We start from the raw sequence: 14326 nt of genomic DNA on the forward strand, positions 1-14326 counted from the left end.
CATTTAAACAAAACAGAATCTAACGCATATCTAACTAGATTGCTTACTGACTTTCTAACGCGTATCTAACTAGATTGCTTACTGACTTTTTACAGGAGTTCTGACTTGCATTCCTGCTCTGGTCCCGGCAAAAGCATCACACAGACAGAGAGAACGCTTTGTTTTTCTCCCCCTCCAGCTTTGAAAGTATCTTGTCTCCTCATTGGTCATTTTGGTCAGGTGCCAGCGAAGTTATCTTAGCTTCTTAACCCTTTACAGGTGAAAGGGTTTTTCCTCTGGCCAGGAGGGATTTAAAGATGTTTACCCTTCCCTTTATATTTATGACAGGGCCTGAGGCAGAGCCAGAGGTTAAGCAGTCAACACCCTCTAGCCCATTGGAAAGTTGGCGCTTGTAGCTCCAGCCCTGAAGTCAGTGCCTATAAAGGAGCCGCATATTAACATCTGAAGAGCTGCATATGGCTCTGGAGCCACAGGTTGGCCACCCCAGTCTAGATGTTAGTAATACCTTGAGTGCAAGGGACTGGACTAGATGACCTCTCAAGGTCCCTTCCAGTTCTATGATTCTAATATTCTATGCTGCACTATGTCCTGATTCACTCCCCCCAACTTCCTGATGCTGGATGTGTATGCTTATGGTGTCAACTAACACCAGTAGTCATTTTGGACAATATCTGATCTCTTATAATGCTGGTGATTCATCAACATGTGCTGCAATATGCTTGGAGCATTAAAGGGCTTTGCTCTAATTGTCTCCAGGGGTTTGTGGTCTGATTGCATTATTATTGAGTGGTCATAGTTAAGGCAAAGATTTTGTCATGGCAAAATGGGGAGCCTAGGCAGCTGCGGGTAGGCTAGGAGCTCCAGGGGCCTCCATCACCCCTGGAGGCTTGGACTTCCAGGGTCCCCCTCTGCTTGCCGCTCCAAGCTGTGGGGGTTCCCCCTGACACTTGCAGCCACCAGGAGCTCTGGGAGTCCCCTCTGGCACCCATGGAGTTGGAGAGCTGCGTTTGTCCACCGTGCTGCCCATGGCAGTGGAAAGCTGCGAGGGTCTCCCCTGCCACCCACAGCGGATGGGAGCGGCAGGAGGCTTCCTCCCCCTGGGGCAGCAGGCATACCCTGCAGCTCCCTGCTTCTGCAAGCAGCAGGGACCTGGCAGCTCCCAGCTGGAGCTGGCTGAAGTCATGGAGGTCTTTGGAATTCACAGATTCTGTTACTTCCGTGAACTTGTGACTAAATCGCAACTTTAGTCATAGTGCACTGATGCATCTTAGTGCACTTCAAATACCACACCGAGAAGCTCATTTCTATTTTGGTATATCCCTATTCAGTCTCTAACAGGGCTGGCCCTGCAAAAATTACAGTGCTTTCTCTGATGCATCACACTGGAGTGTCAATGGCTCTCCTGGCTGGTAGTACTTAAGGACAAGAGCACCCATTATCTTTTGTTTCAGCATGTCAGATGCTTGCTGTTGGGGGTTGCTCACTCTCACTCAACATCCTGCCTTGTGAGTTGACATATGGGTTTCACTACTGCAGCCAGATGTGGACAGAACTTGAACAGAAAATTTATCATTCCTATGAAGCACTGTACCCCTTTCACATCCACTGGAGCTGGCATGTCAGTGACTGCCTGGATCTTTTGGGGATCTGCTTTGAGCCCTTCTACTGTAAGCAGATATCCAGTGTATGTCATCTCATTGTCATCATCTAGTCTGGCCTACTGTATAACAAGACTATAGAACTTTTCCAAAATAATTCCTAGAGCATACCTTTTAGAAAACACCCAATCTTGATTTCAAAATTGCCAATGATGGAGAGTCCACGATAGCCCTAGGTAAATTACACCAAAGGTTAATTACCCTCACTGTTAAAAATTTACACCATAACCACTCTGAATTTGTCTAGATTCAACATCCAGACATTGGATCATGTTATACCTTTCTCTGCTAGATTGAAGATCCTAATATAAAATATTTGTTCCCCATGTAGGTAGTTATACACTGTATTTGCAGACCAGGCAGCCCTTCCAGCACTTAGATCAGTCTTCTCTAGAACATCTAGAAGGATGTGGATAAATTGGAAAGAGTACAGCGAAGGGCAACAAAAATGATTAGGGGTCTAGAGCACATGACTTATGAGGAGAGGCTGAGGGAGCTGGGATTGTTTAGTCTGCAGAAGAGAAGAATGAGGGGGGATTTGATAGCTGCTTTCAACTACCTGAAAGGGGGTTTCAAAGAGGATGGCTCTAGACTGTTCTCAATGGTAGCAGATGACAGAACGAGGAGTAATGGTCTCAAGTTGCAATGGGGGAGGTTTAGATTGGATATTAGGAAAAACTTTTTCACTAAGAGGGTGGTGAAACACTGGAATGCGTTACCTAGGGAGGTGGTAGAATCTCCTTCCTTAGAGGTTTTTAAGGTCAGGCTTGACAAAGCCCTGGCTAGGGTGATTTAACTGGGACTTGGTCCTGCTTTGAGCAGGGGGTTGGACTAGATGACCTTCTGGGGTCCCTTCCAACCCTGATATTCTATGATTCTATGATTCTATCTGTGGTGCTGGGTTTATCCCCATCAGCATGCACAGCCATCTGTAGTGACCAAATGGTGTTGCAAAGGTTGTCAGCATGCAGGACTCTATCCAGGCTTATACGACAAAACCATGTTCCACACATCACAGACCCTACAGAGTCTGGCTTTGGAAAGTTTTGGCAAGATGTCATCACTTGTAAGCTGTGGATACAGTAACATCTTTCAATGCCCAGAACATTGACTTTGTATATGTGTAGATTTGTAATGTGCCTGATGGCTTCTTTAACATCACTATGCTGCTTACCCAGGCTGTACTGACCTCTGCAGGTGCTATTCTGCAGTACCCCAATTCTGCAGACTTCTGAACTCCTTGCATACCAGATTATATAATGCCACTGATGTATTCCTTCGTGGTAAGCACACTGGTTCTGCTGGTCTACTTCCAGTCACAGCTTTCCTTCAAGACATCCATCACCTGTGAAAACATCCCCATGTACTTTTAAAATTGTCTTCATTGATCATGGGATTTCCCCTTTTGTTTCTTGCACTGCAGCTGTCATAAATATAAAGGGAAGGGTAAACACCTTTAAAATCCCTCCTGGCCAGAGGAAAAACCGTTTCACCTGTAAAGGGTTAAGAAGCTAGGATAACCTTGAGGTGTCTGTGGTACTTACCATCTACCATGAAAAATTTTAGTTGGTACTCTGTCATTTTCCAGGTTAGTTAATTTCAAGCTGCATTTTCCTAGAGGCTGCATTATGCCTTCATTGTATATTGTTAGATTATGCCTGCTGTTTGTAATGGGTGTGTTCAAGTCCAATTCACACTAAGGAATCACATTGCAGGAGGCCCCACTATCCAGCTGTAATCACACAGGGTGATTCCCTATTAAATTGTTGCATGCACTGAGGTTGGTCCCTTGTTGCTTTCTGTCCAGACAGCCTGAACCTGAAATGCTTTCATACTCAAAGTTGAGACTCCTGACCAGGCCGTCCCTAGCCATTTTGGTGCCCTACGCAGCCCCCGCTACGGGGAGGGGGGGCAGCCCCAGGCCTCCGCGGGGGTGGGGGGCAGGAGCAGGCTTGGGGAACAGGGGGGAAACCACCTCACCCAGTACGAGCCGGCAGAGTGGGTTGGGGCTGGGTCACTCCATTTCCTGCTGCCCAGTGATTGCAGGGCGGGCCTGACCCCATACTCACAGGGCGACGGGAAGTGAAGTGACCCGGCCCCAACCCACTCAGCCTGCTCCGCTCTCCTCCCCTGGCTCCCAGTCTTGGGACTTGGGGAGCAGGGGGAACCGCCCCCCAGAACTCCCTGGAAGCGTGGAGAGGGCTGGGGCTGGGTCGCTCCACTTACCACCGCCCAGTGAATGCAGAGTAGGCCTGACCCCTGCTGCAATCCTCAGGGGAAGGGGTAGAGTGGGGGCGGGGCTGGGGTGGATCAGGGATGGGAAGAGCCAGGGCGGGTGCGGAGCAGGGGCTTTTGGGAAGTGGTGGAGTTAGGGTGGGGCTGGGGCAGAGCTGGGGTGGGAAGAGCCAGGGCATGGGGTGGAACAGGGGTGGGGGCTTTGGGGAAGGAGTGGAGTGGGGGTGGAGCTGGGGCGCAGCAGGGGCGGGGGCCATGGGGAAGAGGTGGAGCAGGGCCTGGAGCAGCACGCAGCTGTGTAGGGCACCAGGAAATCTGGTGCCCCACATTTCCTGGTGCCCTACGCAGCTGCATACTTTGCGTTCAGGTAAGGACAGCTCTTCTCCTGATGTCATCACCGATGTCTGATGTGCCATCCCCCTCCTCTGCAAGTCTGGCTGAATCTCTCTGAGACCTTCTTCTGCTCTCGCACACCCTGCTAAAATGGTTCAAATTACCACAATTCGCAATGCTATCCTAGTGCAGGTCACTTCTTTGTTACTTGTTCATGCTGTCTCCCACAGAAAATGCATCTCATCATGGGTATGGAACCTGGGCCACCTGCTCTCCTTTGCTGTTGTCTCACTCCACGTACTTCTGGGGGTGTTGTGACTTCTAGAGCTTTTATTCTTGATGTAGAGGCTTCTGCTGCATACCCCATGTGCAAGCATCTGTCTAATGTGAGAGCACCTTTCCAGAGCAGCCTCTCCCACTGGTGGTGATTCCAAGTTCCACAAACTATCCTGTCCTGAATTGGGAAGTCTTGTCATATTCCCAAAATTGCATATATTAGCCATTCTACATAACTCTGTTACATAGGGCAGGGTCTGATCTCCATATTAGATTTCATATTAGTCTTTAATGAAAAAAACAGTGTTGCTCTAGAGTTTTGTTCTGCTTTGGGGAGCAATAGGTACCCAGGGCACTTAGGACTGCTATGAGGCTTGAGACAGTGGTGAGCTTCAGAGTGATGCAGACCTTTCTGCCTTGTTCTCCTTTATCGTAAAATAATAATTTTGCCTTCTCGGTGTTGTTGTCCTCCTGCATGGCCAGGGCTCCAGGAGGTTTCAGCTCAAGTCCCACGACCCACATTGTCAGCTGCTACACTTCAGAAAACTTACAGCTCACCCACTCTCACCTTGTTTCATTAGCAAAGAGCAAAGCTGGATGCAGGTTGTTAAGCTGAATAAGTGGAATTTTATTAAACCTAGTGGACTGCTCTGTCCATGTGGCTGAGCTGCTTCCAGCTGCACTTCTTATAGTCCCTGTGCCACTGGTGTCCCTTCAATAACAGTCCCGCCAGGGAACATGGGCTCTCTGAGTCCAGTTTCACTGATCATGATGCAGCAGGCATTCACTCTGGGCACTGTGCCTCTTCACCATCCACCATCACAAAAACTGTGGGTGGCATAACAACCACAACCTAGCAGTTACAGATGATGAATAGGTTCTACAAAAAGATGCTCAATGACATAGGAGCACAAGCCTCACAGACTTTTGATTAGACTCGTGCTCCTACGTCATTTAGGAGCTTATGAAAATCCCAATCAATGTGCCTCAAAAATCATATTATACAAATCTTTCATTAAGTTAAATATTTTATCATGAGTTATATTTGCCTGTTGAGATCATGGGCAGAATTCAGTGAGGTGCTGCATGCCTCCTGTGGAGTCTGATCCCCTTCAAATCCTACTGAAAGCAATAGGTTTTGAATATGCCCATATGCTCAGGGTTTAGCTGATTGCCATATTTGGGGTCGGGAAGGAATTTTCCTCCAGGGCAGATTGGAGAGGCCCTGGAGGTTTTTCGCCTTCCTCTGTAGCATGGGGCATGGGTGACTTGAGGGAGGCTTCTCTGCTCCTTGAAGTCTTTCAACCATGATTTAAGGACTTCAATAGCTCAGACATAGGTGAGGTTTTTCGTAGGAGTGGGTGGGTGAGATTCTGTGGCCTGCGCTGTGCAGGAGGTCAGACTAGATGATCAGAATGGTCCCTTCTGACCTTAGTATCTATGAATCGTTGAATGACCTACAAAAATGCTGTGTCTCTTAGAATTAAGTCCTTTGGCCCATAACAGAGAACTGAAAAGCAAGGCACATCTATTCACAAAATGAATCACAATTACTATATTGAATTGTTAATTTAGTTTGATGTACACTTAATTCCATAGAAATACTGCCATTTAATTTTGTATCTGTAATTTTTCTAATAGCCACATACCAGATCGTGTGCCCTTAAAACTGTCTATTTTAAACCACTTACACATAATCTTTTCAAAGGTGTATTTACCTGCACCAATTTTTACCTGCAAAATAGTCTGCAAATGTACTACAGTAATAAGACCATTCAAATTAACAAAAAAGAAAATGAGAATTCAATAAAAATGGTTAATGTATGTGTATTAAGTAATACTTCTATTTTATGAACCAGATAGTAAGAGATTTGATATTTTTAAAATAGTGTGTAAATGCATCATAGCTTTCAAGTGTTCTGGCTATCACAGTGTGGAAGTGGAAAAAGGGATAAAGGGAATTTGAATGCAGATATTTTGGTTTTCTTAGGAACACAGCCAGAGTCAGGCTAACTAACTCTAATAACTTGAGACTTTAAGGCAGGGCCTGGGCGAGTGGGAAGCGAGTAGGAAAACTGTAAGAGATGCTGTTTTGACCTTGTGTTAGCTAAGAATGGAATGCAGACTGTAGCAGGAACTTCTGAGAAAAGTAAGATATCAAGAAGGAATATGTATAAACAAGAAGCGGCTGTTGATCATTATTGTATGCAACAAAAGGTATAAATGCTTGCCCTAATTGTTTATCTGGCAGAGACCTGCCTAGGAAGGGGGAATCCCTGTCCGTGCACACTCTCCCCCTTGCAATTGCTTGAGAATAAACTGTCTCTGATTTATTGCAAACAACCTAAGAGCGAAGACTGCATTTTTCTTCCACAACAACATACTTTATTCTTCATCTTATATAAGTTTCCTCCTATATTGGGCCAAATTATGCTCACTTTGTGAATAAGGCAAGCATCATTTGTCCCTTTCTCTTGTAGTGGTTCTTGAAGAAGGGCATTCAGTAACAAACAAAAAATTAAAATCAGAATTAAATGTAAAGGGTCTGGGCATAGAGAGGGAATAGAAAACAGTTTTGAAAATGTGAATCTTTTCCAAAATAAGCCCCCGTCCTGCAAACGCTTAAACAAACATATGTTTAACTTTACTCACATGAACAGTCCCATTGAGTTCAAGGAGACTACTCCCAGGCATAATATTAAGCTTGTGCATCAATATTTGCAGGATCAGGGCACTGAAATCCTTTCTGTTACTGAAGATTTTCATGGGCTTTTATTAAAAGGCCTCATCTGCTCACATCCCAACTTTCTCTTCTGTTTGATCCTGCTGTAAAGTCACATTTATTTTTACTAACAGAGCCAGAGATTACATCTATGGAATAACAGGAAGTCTGGGATCTATTCCCAGCTCTGTCACCAGTGCTGGGTGACTTTGGGCAAGTCACTGACCTCCACTGTAAAGTGAATTGAGATCTACTGAAGAGAAGTGCTATATAAAAGCTAAGTGTTATTATTATTTATTAAATGACAATAAGATAAATACATTACTAGAACTGATGGCTCAAACAGATCAATTATGAGAAATGAAGGTCTGATTTAAAAACAAAATATTTATGATAAAACAATCACAAAAAAAGATGAAAGGTAAAAGGATTTAAGTTTGACTCCTACATGATATTTGATGTGTCAATGGGGCAACCAGTGGAGTAAAGCTCTGCTCAGTGTGAACAAGAAACAGTGAGGTCCTGAAGTAGGGGATTTCAGTCTCCAGGATTGCTATGATAGCATTTTTCACAGGCACTAATTGTGCATAGCAATTTTTTGAAAGGTTTTTTCTTCTGTAATGTTCTAAATGATCCTTTTTCTGACTGCTATCAGAATGTGCACTATAGTACTTTACTTGTATGTCTGTATAGCTGGACCTGTGGCATCCTCCCTTGTGAATTCTGCAGTGCAGAAATCTCTGTGTATCCAATGGTTGGCAGTTTACTTTTCTACTGATATAGCATAGTCACGCAGCAGGTGGCAAATCAAACAGTGAGGTACAATAGTCTGCTAATTCCGTGTTGTGGCTTGAATGGGCAATTTTCAGTTTTCAGTTGCTGACTTTGCAGGATTTAGCAGGAGAGCAGGGAAGTCCTGTCATTTTGCCTTAATGAAATTATCTTGATCTACCCTAAAACCAACCACCACATCCTATTCCCCTGGGTTGGTACCCTCTTTCAGTTTGACTGGGAACATTAGGATGGTGGGCATATTCCATAAAGATTTTACAGACCCCAGTCTCAAAGACTCTCTTATTTTTACTTTACTGTCAACCAGATGAGTAGAATCAAAATCAAATGGGCAATTGGTATTAATCAGTGGGTCTCAACTGGGGGTACACAGAAGTCTTCCAGGAGGTACATCAACTCATCTAGACATTTGCGTAATTTTACAACAGGCTACATAAAAAGCACTAGTGAAGTCCATGCAAACTAAAATTTCATACACACAATGACTTGTTTAAACTGCTCTATACACTAAAATATAAGTACAATATTTATATTGCAATTGATTTATTTTATAATTATATGGCAAAAATGAGAAAGTAAGCAATTTTTCAGCAATAGTGTGCTGTGACACTTTTGTATTTTTATGTCTGATTTTGTAAGCAAGTAGTTTTTAAGTGACATGAAACTTAGGAGTATGCAAAACAAATCAAATTCCTGAAAGGGGTATGGTAGTCTGGAAAGGTTGAGAGCCACTGGTATAAATGACCAAGTGATAGATTAAGACAGCAATGTGAAAAACGCTTTGCTCCAAAATAAGACAAAACAAACACATTCAAATGGATGATATTAAAACAAAATACTTCAAAAGTGAAATAACTGAAGTTTATTGTGGCAAGTTATGACTTCTGCATTATGACACCATATGTGTCATATTAAATGGCCTTGTACTGTAATAATTGGCTTTTTCCATTTTTAATGGATTTTAATAAACACCAAGTTGTAATAGAAAATATATGTGATCATTTTTATTGGTAACATTATTCCCATATTAAAATCACAGAGGTATCAGTTTAATGCAAAAAGATCAAGCTGGTAATTAAGGCTGAGGGGTACCATATAGGATACTGCATTTACATAACCCACCTATATTCTAACTTTTAAATGCCCTACATAAGGTATTTTATTAACATTAAATTCTCAAATGAGTTTTAAATAATGAAGATCTGACTCAAGAAAAACCTTGAAATTCAAAGTCAATGAACTGAGGTGCAAACAAAACAATGAGTCAATGCCAACTATTGTGTCAAAAACTAAAAAATTTAAAAGGGCCTAAATAGGGATTTATTTTAAAGTTTCTACCTTCTACCCAATCAAATTTATAGTTTCAACATTATCATACATAATAAGATATATGGTTAAGAGGCTAGACCTTTGCAGTCAATACAGTTTATTGTGTGAGTACTGAGTCTGATTCTGACTCAAACCGGCACTTGCAACCATGGACATAAACTAAAATTCTGCACTCAATATCTCATTAATATGTTATTTAATTTAATTTTAAGATATCAAAAATCACTTCTATTGAACAAGCCAAACTGAAACAAGACATACCCCAAGACATGCACAAAGGGCTTACAGATAAAAAGAGACATAACAAGACAAGTTGGTTGTCAGCACTTCTGGAGAGGGAAAGTTCAGATCATATAAATGAAGACAAGCAGACAGGAAGGAGTGCATGTAGAGGTGAGATTTAAGAAGTAATTAACGGTTGGAAAATAGCACCTAGTAGATGAAGATAGGGAGAATATCTCAGGCACGTGAGGCAGCACAGCAAAAGTTTCAAGCCAAGAATGAGAGAAGGAAACAATGACACAAACTGAAAAATTTGATGAGCACTGGAAGTAGGAGGATGAGTAGAAATGACTGCAAGGATGTAGGTGTAACAAGGCAAGGTGTGAGGCAGCATGTGATAAAATTAAACATTTTCAAATCAACTGGCGCCGATAACTTGCACCAGGAGTATTAAAGGAACTAGCTGAGGAGCTCTCTGAACCACTAATGTTAATTTTTAACAAATCTTGGAAAAGTTGGAAAGTTCCAAAAAATTGGATGACTACCAATGAAGTTCCAATATTTTAAAAGGGTAGAAAGGATGAGCCAGGGAACTGTAGACTGGTTAGCTGGATGTCAATCCCAATAAAATAATTATGAGTTATTTCAGGACTCTATCAACAAAGACTTCAAAGCTAAAACTATAATTAATGCCAAGCTGCATGATTCCATTGCAGCAAAGTCATCTGTGGGGGTCTATGGTCATGTTTTGAGGCTGATAAGTGAGTCACCTGACAGAGGGGACTGGAAGTTATTAAAGAAAGGATCTCTCAGCAGACATTTTAGAGAGGAGAAGCAGGAAGGAGGAAGATGATTATGATGAAGTTGACAAGGGATCCCATGTTCTGGACAAGAAGCCATGTGGATGAGGGTAGAGGCAAAAGGAAGGAGCCCAGATTCCTTAGAGGACTCTGGTTTACATCCAAAGAACTCTTCAGAGAGGTGAGAAAACCGAGGTAGGGAGATGCGTATCAATGTTATCATTATTTTGTATATTTGTATTTCTCATGCTATCTAAGTAAGCAGCAATGGTGTTTTAGAATCCTGTGCAATGTCTGCCTGTCAGTTTTCACTATTGTGTACCCCTGAAGAGGTGAAGTGTAAACCAGAAGGCTCACACCTTCTATGGTATTCTGGGGAATTTGCAAGAACTGCAGGAGAAGACTATGCTAGTTTCAGGACCAAAGCAATAGGACCAAGGGATCCCCCCCCCCCCCCACACACACACACACACCAAGAGGAGTGTCAGACATGAGGTCTGTACCCACAGTGTATGCCTAGAGGCACAAGGCCAGGCACAGTGCCTAAACTTTGCCCAGCCCCAGGAAGCTAAGGCCATGTGGAATTCAGAGTTTAGGATCCCCTTATTGCAGTCTGGTGGGTGTTCAGCAGGAGGTGTTTGATCATATTCATGACCCTAAAGTCTTGTGGACTTTGTCCCCTCTATGAAATTACTAAACATTTGTCATGATGTGTGCTCTCCAAGCAGAAAAAAATCCAGAATTAAATGATCAAGGATATTGGAGGTTACTATTATACTGAGACCCAATGACAGAGTTGTGCATGGGAAGCTTGCAGAATGCCTTTTAGATCACAATTCCATCTCATCAGATTTTTTTTTAATATGAACAAAACATTTATTTAAATACCATAGAGACAATTAGTAAATGAGCCATTAGTGTGTAGGTTAGTGCTGTTTAATAACTTCAGCTCTGGGTGAGGCAGAAGGAAAGTATTCCCCAGATTCTGGGGCCACTTTGTACTGGGTTGGCCCTAGCACACTAGAATTACCTGAAGGCTGCACCAATTTGTATCAGCTGCCAGTAGGCCCCCAGGGAACCCTTAATAGGAACTGGCAGGTTCAGGGACTCCCCGACGCACATCATGTTTTGGCCACCCAGTTCCCACAGCAGAGGAGTTGCTATTGCACCTCTGTGATCCAGAACTTAAATACTACTGAGGATCTGCACCTATGTCACCTTAAGCACTTATCTTTGTGGGAACAGTGGTGATCATCCTTTTGTTAGCTAAGCCTGCCAAGCATTAAGGCAATTTTTATAGATTCCAAGGCCAGTAGGGACCAATGTGACCATCGAGTTTGATCTCTTGTATAACACAAGCCACAGCACTTCCCCAAAATAATCCTAGAGCATAATTTAGGGGAAAAAAATCCAATTGTGATTTTAAAATTGCCCGTGATGGAGAATCCACCACAACTTTTGGTAAATTTTTCCAATGGTTAATTGCCCTCATTGTTAAAAAAAAAATTACACCTTATTTCCAGTCTGAATTTGTCTAGCTTCAACTTCCAAACATTGGATTGTGTTATAATTTTTCCTGTGTGTGTGTGTGTGTGTGTGTGTGTGTGATGTGTGAGTGTTGTACCTCTCTCTCCTAGGCTGAAGAGCCTATTAAATATTTGTTCTCCATGTAGGTACTTACAGATTGTAATCAAGTCACCCCTTAACCTTGTCTTTATTAAGCTAAGTAGATTGAGCTTGAGTCCATTACTATAAGGCATCTTTAATCAGCCTTGTGGCTCTTGTCTGAACCCTCTCTAATTTATCATTAATATCCTTCTTGAATTGTGGACACTAGTGATGGACACAGTATTCCAGCATGGTTGCACCAGTGTCAAATACTAAAGTAAAATAACCTCTCTACCCTTCTTGAGATTCCCCTATTTATGTGTCCAAGATTCGCATTAGTCCTTTTGGCCACATCATTGCACTGGGAGCTCCTGGACAGCTGATTATTCACCATGCCCCTAAAATCTTTTTCAGAGTCCCCATTCCTGTAAGTAGGCTAGATTCTTTGTTCCTAGTACATTTTTTCCCTAATACATTTACATTGAGTTGTATTAAAATATACCTTAAGGATCAGACCAATGTTATCAGTCCCTCACTTTCACTAATATATGTGAAACAGCAATCTGGGACTCCATTTGTAATACTCCCCTTCGTGATTAGAAATCTCAGTGACACACACACAGGGCATAAAAAAAAAAAATCACTCAATCATCAGCCTTCTACCATACGTAACCAAAATGAAGGGACTTAAGCACAAATTCAGAATTAACTCTGATTTACTCATCTTTTGCTGAGGTGAGCTAAATTAACACAGGTTAGGTATTTCTGGATTTATGATTGTTTAGTTTGATTAATAGCTGGGCAAGATTTAAGAGATTAATATCAGATGAAATGGTATTTTTTAAAATTAGCCCTCCTATTATAAAGAGAATTTTGATGCATTTAGATAATTAACATTAAAATAGTTGCTTGCTTTTATTGTGTATCTGTGCATAAATGTTCTTCAATTAATTTGGTAAGGTTTAGGGCATAGCCCACATCTAACAACTGTGAACTGTCCATCTGCAGATCCATGCTAGCATGAAGACAGTAGCTAGTTAGGATCTCATTACTGGAGAATAATTTATCACAAATTCACTATGCGCAATTTTAGACACCTTGATACAATAGCTTAAATGGTCAATTGAGAAAGGCACAGCATTGAAAACTTAGACTTTAAGGCCAGAAGGGATCATTATAATCATCTAATAGACAGGAGCCAAGGAACACAAGACCGAAAGATATTTTTCAAGGAAGTCATACAAAGATATTCAAGCATCCAATGAACAATATGATGCAAAACACAAATGAATTAATGAAAACGGAAAAGATCAGAGGGGAAATATCCATGAAATCAGCACAGATGTCATATTAAGGAGGTAAATAAAAACAGGCACTTGGTCAAAAATAACGATAAATGTTTATATACAATTTCAAGAAACTTAAAATCATAAATAGGTGAAACAGAATGCCTTGCAGTGTAATGGGATATTGATATAGTAGGCATTATGGAAATGATAAAAATCAGTTAGATATAGTTTATAATTAGGTATACCCATATCAGACAGAAAGGCTAAGCCAAACACGTATGGGAGTAGTACCATATGTAAAAGATTCCATAGAATCTAGTGAGATTGAACTTCTGAGCAGAGAGGACCACAGTTGAATCTGTAAATATAAATCTAAAGCTGTAAGAATGTAAATATATTACTAGGGCTATCCGAGTGGCCTATGGATCAAGAAACTGATTTTGAGCACACAATGTTGAGAGAGAAGAAAGAGGCAGCAAAATGTAGCAAAATGATGATAACAGGAGACTAACTGCTTGCATACAAACTGGTCAAATGTCACAACAGGACAGCATTTAGAGAAGCAATTTCTCAAAACTTTAAATAATTGCTGCTTGGGACAGCGAGTTCTAGAATACACAAGAGGAGAGACAATTCTGAGCTTAAGAATAACAAACTGGAGTTAATTCGAGTTTTAACAGTAGCTGAGCCTCTAAGTAATAGTGACCATAACATAATTAGGTTCAACATCCTAGCAGGAGGTAAGGTTCCAAAAATTGACATAATGGCACTACATTTTAGAAAAATAGGTTTAAAAAAAAAAAAAAGAGGCAGCTGGTCACAAAGGCTCTAAAGCCAAAAGTAAAGGAAGTACAATCTTTAGATGTGGCATGGATGCTGCTTAAGAAAAAAATAATAGTCTCAGAAAGCACATGTACCTCTGAACAAAAAGGGAATCAGGAAGGCAAGAAGCAAATTAATGATTTGAGAGTCAAACAGGGATCTTTAAAAATCTGGAAATCTAAACTCTAAGGAAACCAGTAAAAATAAGCATAAATTACAGCAGACAATATGTAAGAGGGA

At 41.7% G+C, this 14326-nt stretch overlaps 1 long non-coding RNA gene across 1 annotated transcript in view; it reads right to left on the bottom strand.

The window, feature by feature from the left end:
- Window positions 1-2476: 2476 nt before the first annotated feature.
- LOC119853371 overlaps window positions 2477-14326 on the bottom strand; it is a 28821-nt gene continuing 16971 nt past the window's right edge. The window contains exon 3 of the long non-coding RNA XR_005292051.2: window positions 2477-3003. This is a non-coding gene — a long non-coding RNA (uncharacterized LOC119853371). The remainder of the gene's footprint in view (window positions 3004-14326) is intronic.

This window comes from Dermochelys coriacea, chromosome 3 (assembly GCF_009764565.3).
Source record: "Dermochelys coriacea isolate rDerCor1 chromosome 3, rDerCor1.pri.v4, whole genome shotgun sequence".
Classification (NCBI taxonomy): domain Eukaryota; kingdom Metazoa; phylum Chordata; order Testudines; family Dermochelyidae; genus Dermochelys; species Dermochelys coriacea.